Source organism: Macaca mulatta, chromosome 10, assembly GCF_049350105.2.
Source record: "Macaca mulatta isolate MMU2019108-1 chromosome 10, T2T-MMU8v2.0, whole genome shotgun sequence".
In the NCBI taxonomy this organism is placed as follows: domain Eukaryota; kingdom Metazoa; phylum Chordata; class Mammalia; order Primates; family Cercopithecidae; genus Macaca; species Macaca mulatta.
Window position 1 is genome coordinate 72,674,527 of NC_133415.1, and position 14,100 is coordinate 72,688,626.

Genomic DNA, 14,100 nt, shown 5'->3' on the forward strand with positions numbered 1-14,100 from the left:
CCTAAAAATCCTCTACACTCTGCCTTTCAGAAATAGGCCCTTTCATATGTAATGCATAGGTGGTTGGATAATGTAACAGTATAATGTGTGTAGAATCTGTAACCTGCTTGGCTCATGGTTAGCAGCAGCAATCCACTTTTTCATTCACTGAACAAAGATTTATTAAAGGAAAAAAATGTGGCTCCCATCCTCACATACTTTGTCTTCTTGCTATGCAGGAAGTAGGTGGAAAGCTGTAATTTGATTATGCTGCCAGGACATAGAGCAAGGCAAATTCACTGTAGCTTTTTATAATTTGTCACACACACACAAACATTGAGGCCCCTGTTGGCATGCAGACAGGAAAGAGTAAACCAGGTAAACAGGAGAAGCCATTTGTCATGGAGTCTGATTCCATTAGTCAAGTGGTTTTCAGTAGGAGATGATTTTGTCCTACTGGAGATTTTAGGCAATGTTTGGAGACGTAAGTGGGGGGATTGCTACTGGCACCTTGTAGGCAAAGGAAAGATGTTGCAAAACATCATACAACGCACAGGACAGACCCTCACAACCAAGAATTATCTGGCTCCAAGTGTCAATCGTGGCAAGGTAAGGAATGCCTGTGTTCTGAGAACTGAACCACTGTGATTATTGGGGGGCAGGGATGTCTCCAGGAGTCTTGGTGTGAGAGTCATTCTCACCTGCTTAGGCAAGTCCCCCAAACTCCCAGTTTCAATTTCCTCATCTGCAAAATGAGTATAATAGAATCTTCCCACCTCCATAATTGGTCGCGATGTGCAAATCAATCCAAAGATGAAAAGATTTAAGAAGTAGACCAGGTGGACAATTTAAAACGGGTACCTTTCTGTTATTATTACTGGCCTTTTCATAAAATAAAAAATTGCCAGCAAACTTCAAAGATTCTGTTAATTAAAAGAGACTTATCAAAACCAACATTGGTATAATTATGGCACCAGCACCCAATTTTCATCACTAGGAATATGGCTCATTTCGGGGGCTTGCATTATAACATCACAGGTTCAAAAGGGAATGAAAATTAAATGAGTTTCTTAATAGTGCCAACATTCCAAACATTTGATGTAAAAATAAACAAAGAATATATTATGGCTGCACATTATTCATTCTGTTTATAGATACTTCTCCTTTCAATACTGTCCCAGGCACAAGGAGCCAATAATACAAGCCATGCCAAAAATCACAAATTGTGTCTTGCTTGGTACTTGACAAGTTTTCCAAAGTTATCAAGGTTCATTTAATAACCAACTTGCCAGTAGCTGTTAAGGAGCATGAGGAGATGAGTCAATGGTTTATTTTCTCTTGTGAGTTAGCACCTTGATTGTGGTCCTTAGCTTAGAGAACCATTTCTCTTGTAGCTTTATTCCTTAGGCTGGCTCGCTCGTCTTCTTTCTAACTCCAGCATGTATGGATTATGTATCTATTATGAGTCCAGTGGGTGAAGACCTTGCCTCATCCATATTGTAGCTTTGCAAAAAGTGAGTGTGCAATGTAATCAAGTAAGTTAAGTTCTATTAACATTTCTCAAGGGAATTCTTCTTATGTCTCAGTCTTCCATTGCATCTGCAGAGATTCCTGGTGAACATTTACTGAAGGAAATGAATGTGATCCTCTCATGTTACAATCAGTAAGCTGAAAACTGCTACTTGATCGAGCCATCGGATCATAATGAAAATAAAATTTACCACAGCTTTGTACAATTTCTGAAAAGAGGACCTATTAGCCTATTCACTACAACACAGCAGCATCAACACAAACCCCACCAGGCAGAGAAGTTCGAGTGATTTCCTAAATCTCATTGCTGTGGGAAGAACAGGGCCTCATGCTAGGGGTCTGTGGCCTCACCAGTTGCATGGATTAGGATGGTGGTGAGGAGAAACTAAGGTAAGAGTTGATGAATATATGACTTTCAAAAGCTACATAAGCCAAGAGACAGTATACTTAGTAGAGTTTAGCCATTCTTTGAGACCCTTTCAAAAAATCTGATTAAAATATAAACAAGGAGAGCTTTGATCAACAGAGCCAAGCTTTCCTCAGTGTTTACCAAGCACTAAGTCCTGCAGTCTGGTGAATTCTGGAATTATGGAGATTAATAAAACTCAACCCCTTTACTCAAAGAACTAATGGACTATTTGATGATTCAAGGGTGTCTACAAAACAATGATCTAAGGTGGGTTTTTTTATTCAGGAAGCTGAAAAGATAGCAGACATTAAGACAGAGTGAGGCTATCAAAAACAGACAACCATCTTTCAAAACAAAAAAATTCCTGCTGAGAGACACTGGCAACGAGAAGCTCCCGCGCTAATACAAGAACATTGGTCTGGGCTTCAAGACACCAAAAAAGGACACTGAGGGCACCTAGACTGATGAGAAATTTCCCTTCACTGGTAGCATCTCCATTTGAGAGAGGATTCTGTCTGGCATGGTGAATAAAATGAACAGTCAGAGAACAATTATCATCTGCCCAGACTATCTGCACTACATGTCCAAGTGTAATTGTGTTGAGAAGTGCCATGAGAATATGCCTGTTCACCTATTCTCCCCCTCAGGGACATCCAGATCGGTGACACTGTCACAGTGGGTGAGTGCCAGCCCCTGAGCAAGACTGTACACTTCAACATGCTCAAGGTCACCAAGGTGTCCAAGAAGCAATTTCAGAAGTTCTGAGTATGTACATCTTCTCACTCACCAAAAGGAAGTACAGTTATTTTCTCATTCACACATACACAAAGATCTAAAGTGGCATCAATGTTTACAGGAGGATACGAATGCATTGGCTGTGTCTGAAAAATATCAGGTATGGCATCCCCAACCAGGAGATATTCAATAAGAGTCTTAAAGGGAAAATGGAACAAGGTGTAGGGCATGACTGGAACATGGGCATATATTAGTGAACTGCAATGAGACAAACTAGGAAGTATGACTCATACTGGGAGTGTCCACAGATAAGCCTGGAGATATTGGCTGGGTCAGAGCTTGAAGAACCATGTGATGGTTCTGGCTGTGATCACAGCCACCCTGGCTGTGGTGTTTATATTTTACAGGACGCATCAGTAGTTCCCAAATTTTGGCATTTCATTCACCAAGAAATTATCCCCAAATGAGTGGGGTGCTCACATAGGGTGTTAATTTTTTTCTATCATCATAACATGGCATTAAGGAACAAATCTCTGTAGCAGAGATTCCCAGTGAAAAATATTTTATATCTCAAGCATCCCTTCCTGGATCAACTTAAAACTACACTTTTCTCTCCTCGACTTTACCTCGGATCACAAGACTTGCTGCGGCCAGTAGTCTGACAAATTGTTGTTCTCTCAGCTTGGAAGATCTTCTTCTTTGGATATCTTCATTTTCTTGTACACACACTACGTGTGAAGCTCTGCCTCATCTTTGCCATTTCACACTCAGTGGCTCAACTTCCAACGTGTCAGCATTTGCCTCTCTTTGTCTGCGGCCTTTCTCTGGCCAAGGAAACCAATTCTGACATTGCACAGGCAAGCAGAAAATGCCAGAGAATTAACACCCTCCTCCCCCAGGAGCAACCTCAACCTATGGGTGTCAGGAATAATGCATAAAAACCACAGCTTTTTCACTGTTTGAAGGGAATTCTTCTAAAGTGCTTGCTCAACAACCCTTCCCAGGGCTTCCCATAAGGACTTAAGTTACCCACTGTAGTAACTTTCTTCATATTTGAGCCTGAGACTCCTTGACTGTTCTCCCTTCGTCTCGCTTCTCTAACTCTCTATTGGTGTTTGACTCCTTATTTCAGAGTCTGCTTCTGGGGAAACCCAAACTAACACACACACATACACACACACACATACACACACACACACACACACACACATATACAACCAGAGACAGCTTAATTACAACTTCTGAAAGGAAGGTTCCTTTGATGAATCATGCAAAAGATGATCTCTCCATCTTAATTCCCAAAGCACAGGATCTGTACCTTTCTACTAGACATTTCACGCTTTTGTGTCTATGCCAACTTCTCTTAAGGGCAGCAAACTCCTAAAGGGCATTATCCACACTATTTCTAAAGTGTGTTTTCTGTAACATCTGTCTCCATGTTGGCAAATAAAAATTCAATAAGTCTTGACTTTGAAATTTGAAATATAAACCCTACCCATGTTGCCGTTGAAACTCAGTTGGCAAAGAATGACCATTCCAAACAAAAACAAATCTAGTATTTTTGAGAGAGTTCTTTCTAAAGGCAATGCATCTTGATTTCTGCAAGGTATTTGACATTATGCACCATTTAATTATGGAGGATTTAGGGAAATCTGGGCCAGGTGATGTCACAGGTACATGAAAGTATAGTGAGTTGAACAATCACAACATACTGGGAAGAGGTTTAGTGACGATCTGAGTGAAACTTCCTGAGGATGTGTCAGGTCTCTGACATTGATCTTTGACTATTACAAGACATTTTTAGTGAGAAAAAAAATTCAGTTTCTCACTCACTATGGATTTGCTGAAGTTTGGCTGATGTTATCTGGGCTTGATGAAATTTGGCTCTAAACTGAGGTCTCTTGTATTTTATATCAAGAAATAATACAAAGATTGGTAAGTATATTTATTAGATTTATAAACTATAAAAGATGGAAGAGAGAACCTAAACTCTTTTCTGGTAGAATCATGAGTCAAAGTATCCTTCATAAATTGGAATAACTGTCTAAAATCAACTAGATTTAAGAGAGGCCAATGTAAGATGTGTGACTGAGATCAGGTAATTTATAATAAGGTAGAATAGCCATAACTGACTCCATGTCTAATCATACAAATAAAGACTTGCATGGTTAATGGAGTTAATATTATTCCATAAGAACCAAAATATAGAAGCTAAAAATAAAACCTAATACAATCTTAGAAGGCATTGATAGACATGAAACTTATTTTTTTGAGAACCAGATTCTGGATATTAATAAAACATGGATTCCTTTAGTTCTTCCCAGTTTTTCCAAACTCTGCATAAATAGTTCTGGGTGTCCTCAGGGAGAGTCTCATAAGCTCTCAAGCAGGAGGTGGAATCCGCTCTTTCCATTGCTCCTTCACAATCCACCAGTACTGCTCCATGTTTCCTGGAGATTCTGCCTTATATCCCAACAACGCCTGCATAGTCAGGTACCTAAGCCCTCTCCTGTTTCTTTTCTTCTCCAGATGTAGCTCTCCCAGAGCACAGCTCAGGGAATTACATCAATGCTATGCTTCCACTGTACCCCACCGGAAGAAAGGGCTCTGTGTGCTTGGTTACAGAGACCATACAACAAAGCTACTTCATACCCTGGGTGCCTTAGCGAAATCAGCCCCTGCACAACATCACTACTCACGCTGAAGAGAATGGACCAGAGTTCATGGGTGGCAGACTGTTGTCTAAAATGCTAACATCTGACACTGCCTCTTGTTCTTGCATGAAATTTTATATAATCATCTCTTCCTTTACGATGTCCCATGTAGATAGATCCATCATGGGTGCTTCCTCAGACCTGGCCAGGAGGCCTGAATTCTAGATTAGGTATAGCTAAGACTCAAACTGGAACTGTATGCTAGAGTCAACCACAGTTGGTTTAAATCTTAGCTCTAGAAATTAGTTAATTACTCTCTTTGGGTGAAGTTGATTTATCTTTCAAAGCCTCAACTCTCTTATCTGTAAAATGAAGATACCAGTACCTATTTCAGAGATATTAAGTGACTTTTTAGGAGGAATGAAGTGATACGCAGAAAATACTTAGCACAGCACTGGACACATACTGTTTTATCAAAGGACAATCACTGTTACTATTATTGCAATTATTGTAATTATACTTCGCTAGATTATGCTGCATGTACTGACCATGGAAGAGTCTACTAACCACAAAAACTCCACATTTAAGAACGCTGATCTATAGGATGATTTCTGTACCGGTCACCGGAGAGTCTTTGCTGGCAGATGTTTAGGGCATACACTTCCCAGAGCAATCTTCGTTTGCTATGAGGAGAAATAGGAACAGGACGACAAAAGATCTCTAAATACTTCTACTGAATACAATTTAGTAAATTCTGGAGTTTAGTAACATAACTAAAAATGGAAACAGTACATTTATGAAGCACTATTGAGTAAAAAAATTTTAAATAGCTCATTTTTTAAAAGCATTTTATTAAAACTATTTTTAGATAAAAATGATTGATGTTATTATTATGAAGATGGCCATCACTCTCTCTGCTCTGAGTCAGTACAGACTACCAAATTGTCTCTAGAACCATTTAAGAGGCCATGATGAGGTAGAAAGGATTTTACAGAAGTAAGTGAAGATAGCTGCAGATGGCAGATTCGGAGATGTAGAAATCACAGGGGAAAATTGCTAATACATTAGCTTGTCTAGTGATAGAAGGGACAAATGAATATCCTTTAGACTTCAAAGGAACCTTGTAATCAACACAATTTGTTTGCAGTCCAGGAAATGAATCTAGGTGGGTTAAATGATATTCAGTTCTTCTTAGGAAATATCAGAGGCAGAACGAGTACCAAATCTCCTGACTCTCTGTCTAGTAATCTGCCACAACCTAAGCTTACTCCTCTGCCCCAGAGTCACTTCCCTGGCAAGAGTGTTACATCGCTGTAACAAGGCTTCTCAGATTCTGTGTTGAGGAATGAGTTTTCTTTCCAAATCCCTCATGAGCCACTATTTTTGTTCTATACCCAGTTAATGAGATGAATCCATTGAACATGCACTTGGATGTCAAGTAATATCAAATTTCTTAAGGTTTGTTTTCAATTTCTGTACTTATCTCATGCAGATGGCTAGCAGTTTCTTTCTTTATTTTAATTCACTGAGAGTTTACACATTAGATATCATCCTAACCCAAGTTCAGTGCGTCCTAGAGTGATTTTTAAAAAGTTTTAATAGGTATATTTGATTGATTGTGCTTCGGAATGCTTCAGAATGGTCCTACTACTTTTTCTTCAAAAATGTTTTTAATTCTTCTATGAGGTAGGCAGCCTCTAAGATGGCTCAGATGGCCCTTACCTACTGTCATCAAGCTCTGTTCAGCTCCTCTCTCCTAGAGTGTGGGCTAGAATTATTAACTCACTTCTAATGAATAGAAGATAGCAGACCTGAAGAGATGTCAATTATGCAATTAGGTTATAAAAATACTTTGGCTTGTATTGGGTTCAGGTTCTCTCTCTGTTTTGTTTCTCTGTGTGTGTGTGTGTCAGGATCTCTCTCTCTCTGTCTCTCTCCACTGTCTTTTTCTTCTCTCTCTTTTTATCTCTATTCCTCTCTTTCTCTTTCTTCTCTGTGTCTACTCTCTCTCTTTCTTGTCTTTCTCTCTCTCTTTCTCTCTCTCTCTCCCTTTCTCATCTTTTCCCTCTCTCTCTTTCTCCTTTCTCTGTTTCTTTTCTATCTCTTCTCTCTCTCTTCCTTCCTGTCACCCTCCTTCCCTTCCTCCTTTCTTCCTTTCTTCAGATTCCAGCTCTGGCAGCAGCTAGCTGCCAAGCTGTTAGCAATCCTGTGGATGAAGCCACATGGCAAGTAAGCGATGGTTGCTTATCCAGCAACAGCCAGTGAAGACCTAAGACCTCCTACCAGCACCCACGTGAGGGAGCTTGGAAGCAGATCCTCTCCAGTCAAGTCTTGAGATGATGGCAGCCCCAGCTGACATCTTGATTGCAGCCTCATGAGATCCTGAGTCAGAGGCACTCAGCTTAAGCTATAGCCTGGATTCCTGACTCAGAGAAACTGAGATAATAAGTGTTTGTTGTCTTATGCCATTTAGTTTCAGGTAATTCATTATACAGCCATAGATAACTAATAGGTCCTGCTATGAGCATAGCCAGAGAAATCTTCAATCAACATCAACAATGAGCATAAATACGTACAGTTTCTTTTTCTTAATAGTTACATAGTTGAAATGCAGTTGAGGAAATATGAAGGCCTATCTACACCAATTGAGTATAGCAGATGCTCTTCAAGGGTAGCATACCCATTCTCCAGGGGCTGGAAACAGTGAATACTGATGGCTCAGAGCGTCTTCCCTCATTGAAATTTCTCTTGGCTTTAAGGAACTATCTCTTCCAAGATTACAGTGTCTTCCAGGGGATAGCTGTGGACATGACTGATTAATGTAAAAACACAGGAGTCTGGCCCCCTTGTCTCAACTGCGACAGCTCAGAAGACCATCCCAGTCCAGTACCAAGTTCCCTGTGGGATCAGCTGAGACCCCCATCATAATGGCATTGGGGTCAGCTTTTCTGTTTGCCCAATATTGATCATCACTTCCTTACAGGTTCACCTCCTAAGAGCATCCCTTAGTAAACCTTCTACATACAACTCCTGATATATTCTGGAGAATCCAGTTTAAGACATTTGTGTTTCTGGTAAAATTCTTCTCCCAGGACATTGTGTGATAAAATCTTTCCAAGTAAATATTTTTCTCCCAATAAGCTTATTGGCTTTTATTATCTTCCCAGGATAGATCCCAGTTCAACCTTCTTTATCACCACTAGCATGACTTTTTCCTTGCATGCCTACAGCTCAAGCTTGACACTGAACGTCACACGGTTGGGGAAATAAAGAGGGCTAGTGGCATCAGCCACTTGTTTGTAAAAATCATTGAACCTTTTCAGTCTCCAGAGATGTTCTTATAGTTCAAGTCACATCTGGCAAATGAAGTAAAGACATGGCTCACTCCATGCTTGCCTTGGCTGTGCCAGAGAAGCCCCAGACCAGATCGGACATCCCAGCAGGACTTTTGTCACACTAAGAAAAAAATAATGTGGGCAATTGTTCTTTTCTCCTTGAACCTCCTGCTGTTTAAGTCAGTCGATCTCTGCCTCCAACTTAGGCAAGCAGCTTTATTTTCTCAAGCTGATTTTGTTCCATACAATATGAAATCATCTCTCACCTTTTTGAATGAGAATAGGAATACAATGAAAGTTGGGAAGAATAAATATTTTTTGAATACTAACCCACTGAATGCTTACAATACTCCAAAAATCTCTAAAAATGATCACTATTCAGCAAGTGAGGAAACTGAAGTATGAGTAGCTTGGATAAGGTATCATGAACTATACGTGATCTGAGAAAAAATGATTCAATACTAAGATATAATGTAAACAGTCAATGTACCTTTTCAAAGCACTACCTGAATATTGTCTAATAGGCCCACCCAAGATGATTTAATTTTCTAAGGTAAGCTAGGGCACACTAGCCAAATCTGAACTTTAACATGTTTTGTAAACAAAATTTTATTGGAACACAGTCACATTCATTTGTTTATGTATTTTCTATGGCCACTTTTGTGCTGCAATGGTAGACTTGAGTGTTTGCAACAGAGACCATATAGCCCACCAAGTCTTAGATATTAACTATCTGGCTCTTTATGGAAAAGCTTTGATGTCCTCTGCCTGAGTTAGTATTTGCTACTGACTACGGACCAGTCTCAAAGATACCTGTACAGGATTTGCGTGGAAAAAAAAAAGAACTCCAAAAGTTTCAGTCTTTTTGCCTGTGGAACATTAACCAGGGTTCAATCAAAGCTAGCATTTTTATACCAGAATCATTTTAGTGCCTATATATATGTTTAGTCTCTTAAATTCTCTTTCAACCACTTTTACCACCTTGCTGATTCCTTTGTTAGTAAATTAAATAAATTTTTGACTCATGCACACTATTTTCTATGTGTTTATTTATTTATTTATTTGAGACAGGGTCTTGTTCTGTCATCCAGGCTGGAGTGCAGTGGCACCATCCTGGCTTACTGCAACCTGGACCTCAAGCCATCCTCCCCCTTAAGCCTCCCAAATAGCTGTGATCACAGAAGCATGCCACCACACCGGCTAATTTTTTATAAGACTTTTTTTGCATAGCTTGGGTTCTCACCATGTTGCCCATGTTCATCTTGGACTCCTGGGCTCAAGGGATCCTCCTGCATCAGTCTACCAAAGTGCTGGGATTACAGTTGTCAGCTACTATGCCTGGTCCTCACTATTTGTATCAGATAAGTATTCTTAAGTTTGTGAAAAGTATACCTTGACATAGACCTGTGCTTTGAAAAAAAAAATAGAGTATATGATTTTTAAAAACCTCTTTGTATTCTGTTGCTTCTTCATCTGTGGAAATTAAAAAGTAGACATGTTGATGAGCCTTTCACTATAATGTTAAAATGAAAGAGCCAGAGATCATGAAGATTTTTCCCCCTTCCACTGAGTGTGAGTTCTTTGGGCAAGAACTCTTATGTAAGTTTAATAAACACATCTTAACAAATAGCTTCATTCAATGATGGCAAAAAAATAAGCATGTTTCCATTCAAGCCCTAGCAAGCAGGAATTGATTTGGAAGAGAAACTGAATGGCTCAGCTCTTTTTGTTGTTGTTTTATTTTCTATACTCAGAATACTACCAGGTTCACTGTGATGAGGAAAAAAAGCCTTTTGAAGAAAGAAGATCACTTTCGTGCAAGCAACCTGTCATTGAACAACGTTAGGAGTTTAGGAGACAGGAGGTCAGATGATTCTTCTCACAGCAAAGGTTCTTTTTAATTTACCTTTGACCAGCATCAGATGAGATATAATTGTCCTCTTTTGTAAAATTAGTATTATAACCCTTTCTTTGAAAATCTTTGAAAAACCTAAACAATATATTCACATTGCCTAAAGTTTAGTAGGTGTTCAATAAGGATCAGTACTGCATATGCTTTCCCAATCCCCCTGCTCTTAATCGGGTTATGTCATGTATACAATTATATACCGTCTTAGTACATTTCATCAGAATAGGAGCAAATATAAGTTTAGTAGGAGTTCTGAAATACACTTTAACAGAGAACTTGGGGGGCAAGCAGAGGTTTCTCTTATTCTGCCAGGAAGATCTCTTAGGCTGTAGTATTCTTGTTCTACTAATTCTAAAATAGCACGCATGCCTTAGCACAATGATGGCTTCCTGACCAATTAAAGTCTTAAGATGGATCATGAAAACACTCCCATTCTCTCCTTTCATTCATAGAGTGAATTTATATATACTCTGTTGGCAAGAATGAATCTATCAAAGTTGTCATCCTGAAGTCATCCACAGAATAAAAATGATTCCAAACCACCATAAACTCTTAGCACATGCTCACCTGTATTTTACCAAAATGCACAAGTATATAAAACCTTTTCTTATTGTCCTGGGCTTTTTTTTTTTTTTTCATATATTATTGGCTCTTCAATTGCTAAAAGGACTTTCTGGCATCTACTTTCTACTTGACAGGAACATAAGAGCCAGTGTAATATAGAGCTATTTCTATGTGGTTCTTTTAATCCATTTCAGCTTTTGTCTCAAATGCACTGTGCTAATATGTAATCTAACTCTACAATCCCATTTCTTTGCACCATACATCAGGAGACCAAAAGTCTCAGAGATTTCTTGCTAAGCCGTGTTCTCAAGGCCCTGTGAGCGGTGAAGCTGCCTAAATGCCTAGAATGCATATTCTCACTGCGTGGGTATTTTTACTCTCTAAAAGCTCTTGACCTAACCTTCTATCCCTAGGGCTAGTAAAATCACATCCCAGGAAAAATCCTAGTGATTCTCATCTTGAAATTCCTTCTCAGTGAGAGTGGGGGAAGGGAGTTAAGTTTTCTTGATTACCTGCCAGCTGTTTAACACATGTTATCTCATTTTATCTCCATACATCCCTGTGAAGCAAGTCATTATTGTCTCAGGTTTGTGGGACAAGAAACAAAAACTCAGAAGGTTTAAGGAAATTATCCTGAATCCTAGCTGGTAGGAGGCAGGGATACTAAATTATGTTGCTTTAGCAAATACACTTTCAACAATCTTATAGCTGCTTCCAAATCTCAGAATTGAATCCTTAAACTTCCATAATTTGAGTTGTATTTAATTGCAAACTCAGTAGGATGAATACCCATTAAGGAATATGAATATTGCCAAGTCACTTGATGTAATATTAATAACAATATTCTAAAATTTGCAGAAACTTTAGGGATTGTCTAATTCAACCTCTTTGTGTTACATAAAAGCATCCATGACATGTTCAAGTGTAATGAAAAAATAAATTTTCTGATTCAATAAACTTGTCAGGAACACATCTAATGACTGTTTTCAAGTCAACTGTTTCTCACCAACCGAATTCTTCTAAAACCAGAGCACAGTAATTTGGTCCAGATTGTGATTAGAGCCCAGCTTGTATAATAGTAGTTCTGGAAAATAGATGTTTGTGAATTCAGCCTTTCTATTCATATATCAAACAGAGAACATGTGTGGCCTGAGATGTAATTTTTTTCAGAAATTGTCATGGAATCTCTTTGACTGGCATGTGTGGGAAGAGGCAGGTGTGTGCATCCACACAAGCTGTGGGGAATTTTATTATGTTTGTTCTAAACCTAGTCCAGAGATCCTGGCTCAGTCAGAATTTCTCATCAATAAAATTTACTTTAATTCTTAACTCAATACTTTAAATAAATATTTATTTTTATTTATTTATAAATAAAATTTGTTTTTATTTATAAAATACTAAAATAAAATTTGTATTTATTTATAAATACTAAAATAAAATAAATAAAAGTAATTATTACTTTAAATTTTTAAATCTCGTTAATGAAATTACGTTAATATAACCCTGCCCAAACTCTGTTTTTCATTTGCCCCATTCCCTCTGCTCTTTCTCTTACCTTCTGAATTATATCTAAACACATCCAAAAAGATTTATCCATATTTCTTTATTTTCAAATTCAGTATAAGCAACTTTGTTTTTTTCATGGATAAGCTAATTTAATAGACTTTACTCTTTTTGGTTGCCCAGGTTCCACATTAATACTCTACTCTTGGTAGTTCTCTTCCAGGAATTTGGAGACTGGATGCTGTAGGGGTCTGATTTGAGTTATCCAAGTGGGAATAGAGGGAGAGTGAGTCTAAATAAAAGGTTAGTGAGGCTGATGATCAATGTCTAAAACTGAGGGGATGCTTTGAACCAGAGTATAGAGGGGTTGGGCCTTGGGAGGTTTCCTAGGATGCCAGTAATCATCGAGGATAGGAAGGAGATTGCGAAGTCTGCTTGACTGTTTTGGACACAGAGAGAAATAAAACGTAATTTTGCAATGAAATGGCAGTGTTACACCCAGGGACAAATTATGATTACAAGATAATCACTAAGACATTTATAACAGTGGTGGCCTTGAAGTAGAACTAGGATATGAGGGATTTGGAGTGAGAAGGATGCTTATTTCTACTGTATAACTTTGGGAAATGATTTGTGTTTCTAATATATAAATATATTACCTTTTTCAATAAAGAAAACCAAAGTTTTATTTTTACAGAAGAACAACCACAGTTATAATAGTATGAGATGTGAGCGTGAATACAAATAGACCCCAAAAGAAACATCACTGGTTACAAATGAAAAGTAAATGACTGAAGGGTGATACTCACAGTCTTCCAAGCCTTCACAGCATCTTAAAATTTGCCTTGTTGGAGCACACCATACCCAGGGTTACCAGCATCTATGATTGAACTTTAAGCATGTATGAGGCACTCTAAGGCACTGAAATATTAATTTAAGTTTTAGAAAACATGACACATTCTCAGTACAAAATGATATTCGGAAATATGTGATACTTCTGTAGGTCAGAGAAAAGGGAGCTCAAATCTAAGAGGGGAGTCCCATAATGTTTGTGAAACCACAGAGACAGAATTTAAATAAGCCCTTGAGGGCTGGTGAAGTAAGAGCATGTGGGTGGAAGGAAGCCAGCGTTTGAGGGCATGAACCCTACACCAAGATGTGTAAGAACAAGATGGTGATGTAGATTCCTATTGAGCTATTTTGGAATAGATTGATTTATAAAGTCAAAAATACTTCTTGGGGCTAAATTTGGAGTTTCGGAGAGGGAACTGAATGTCAGTGGTGGCATTTGAATAAAACCATGCATAGATCGGGTCATGGGAGAAATGTGACCACAGTTGTATCATTAGTTTGATTATGTTGTCTCCCATGTGCAGGAGAGCTTGGAGAAAAAGCAAGTGGAAGCTTGGAGGAAAATTCCTCTTTCTAGAGGAATAATTGGGGTTCAGTTACTTAAGGGGGCATTTGGGGAAGATGAAGGAC

At 38.6% G+C, this 14,100-nt stretch overlaps 1 pseudogene; it reads left to right on the plus strand.

The window, feature by feature from the left end:
• Nucleotides 1-507: 507 nt before the first annotated feature.
• Nucleotides 508-2,683, plus strand: LOC100424804 (small ribosomal subunit protein uS17 pseudogene; annotated as a pseudogene).
• Nucleotides 2,684-14,100: the final 11,417 nt, after the last annotated feature.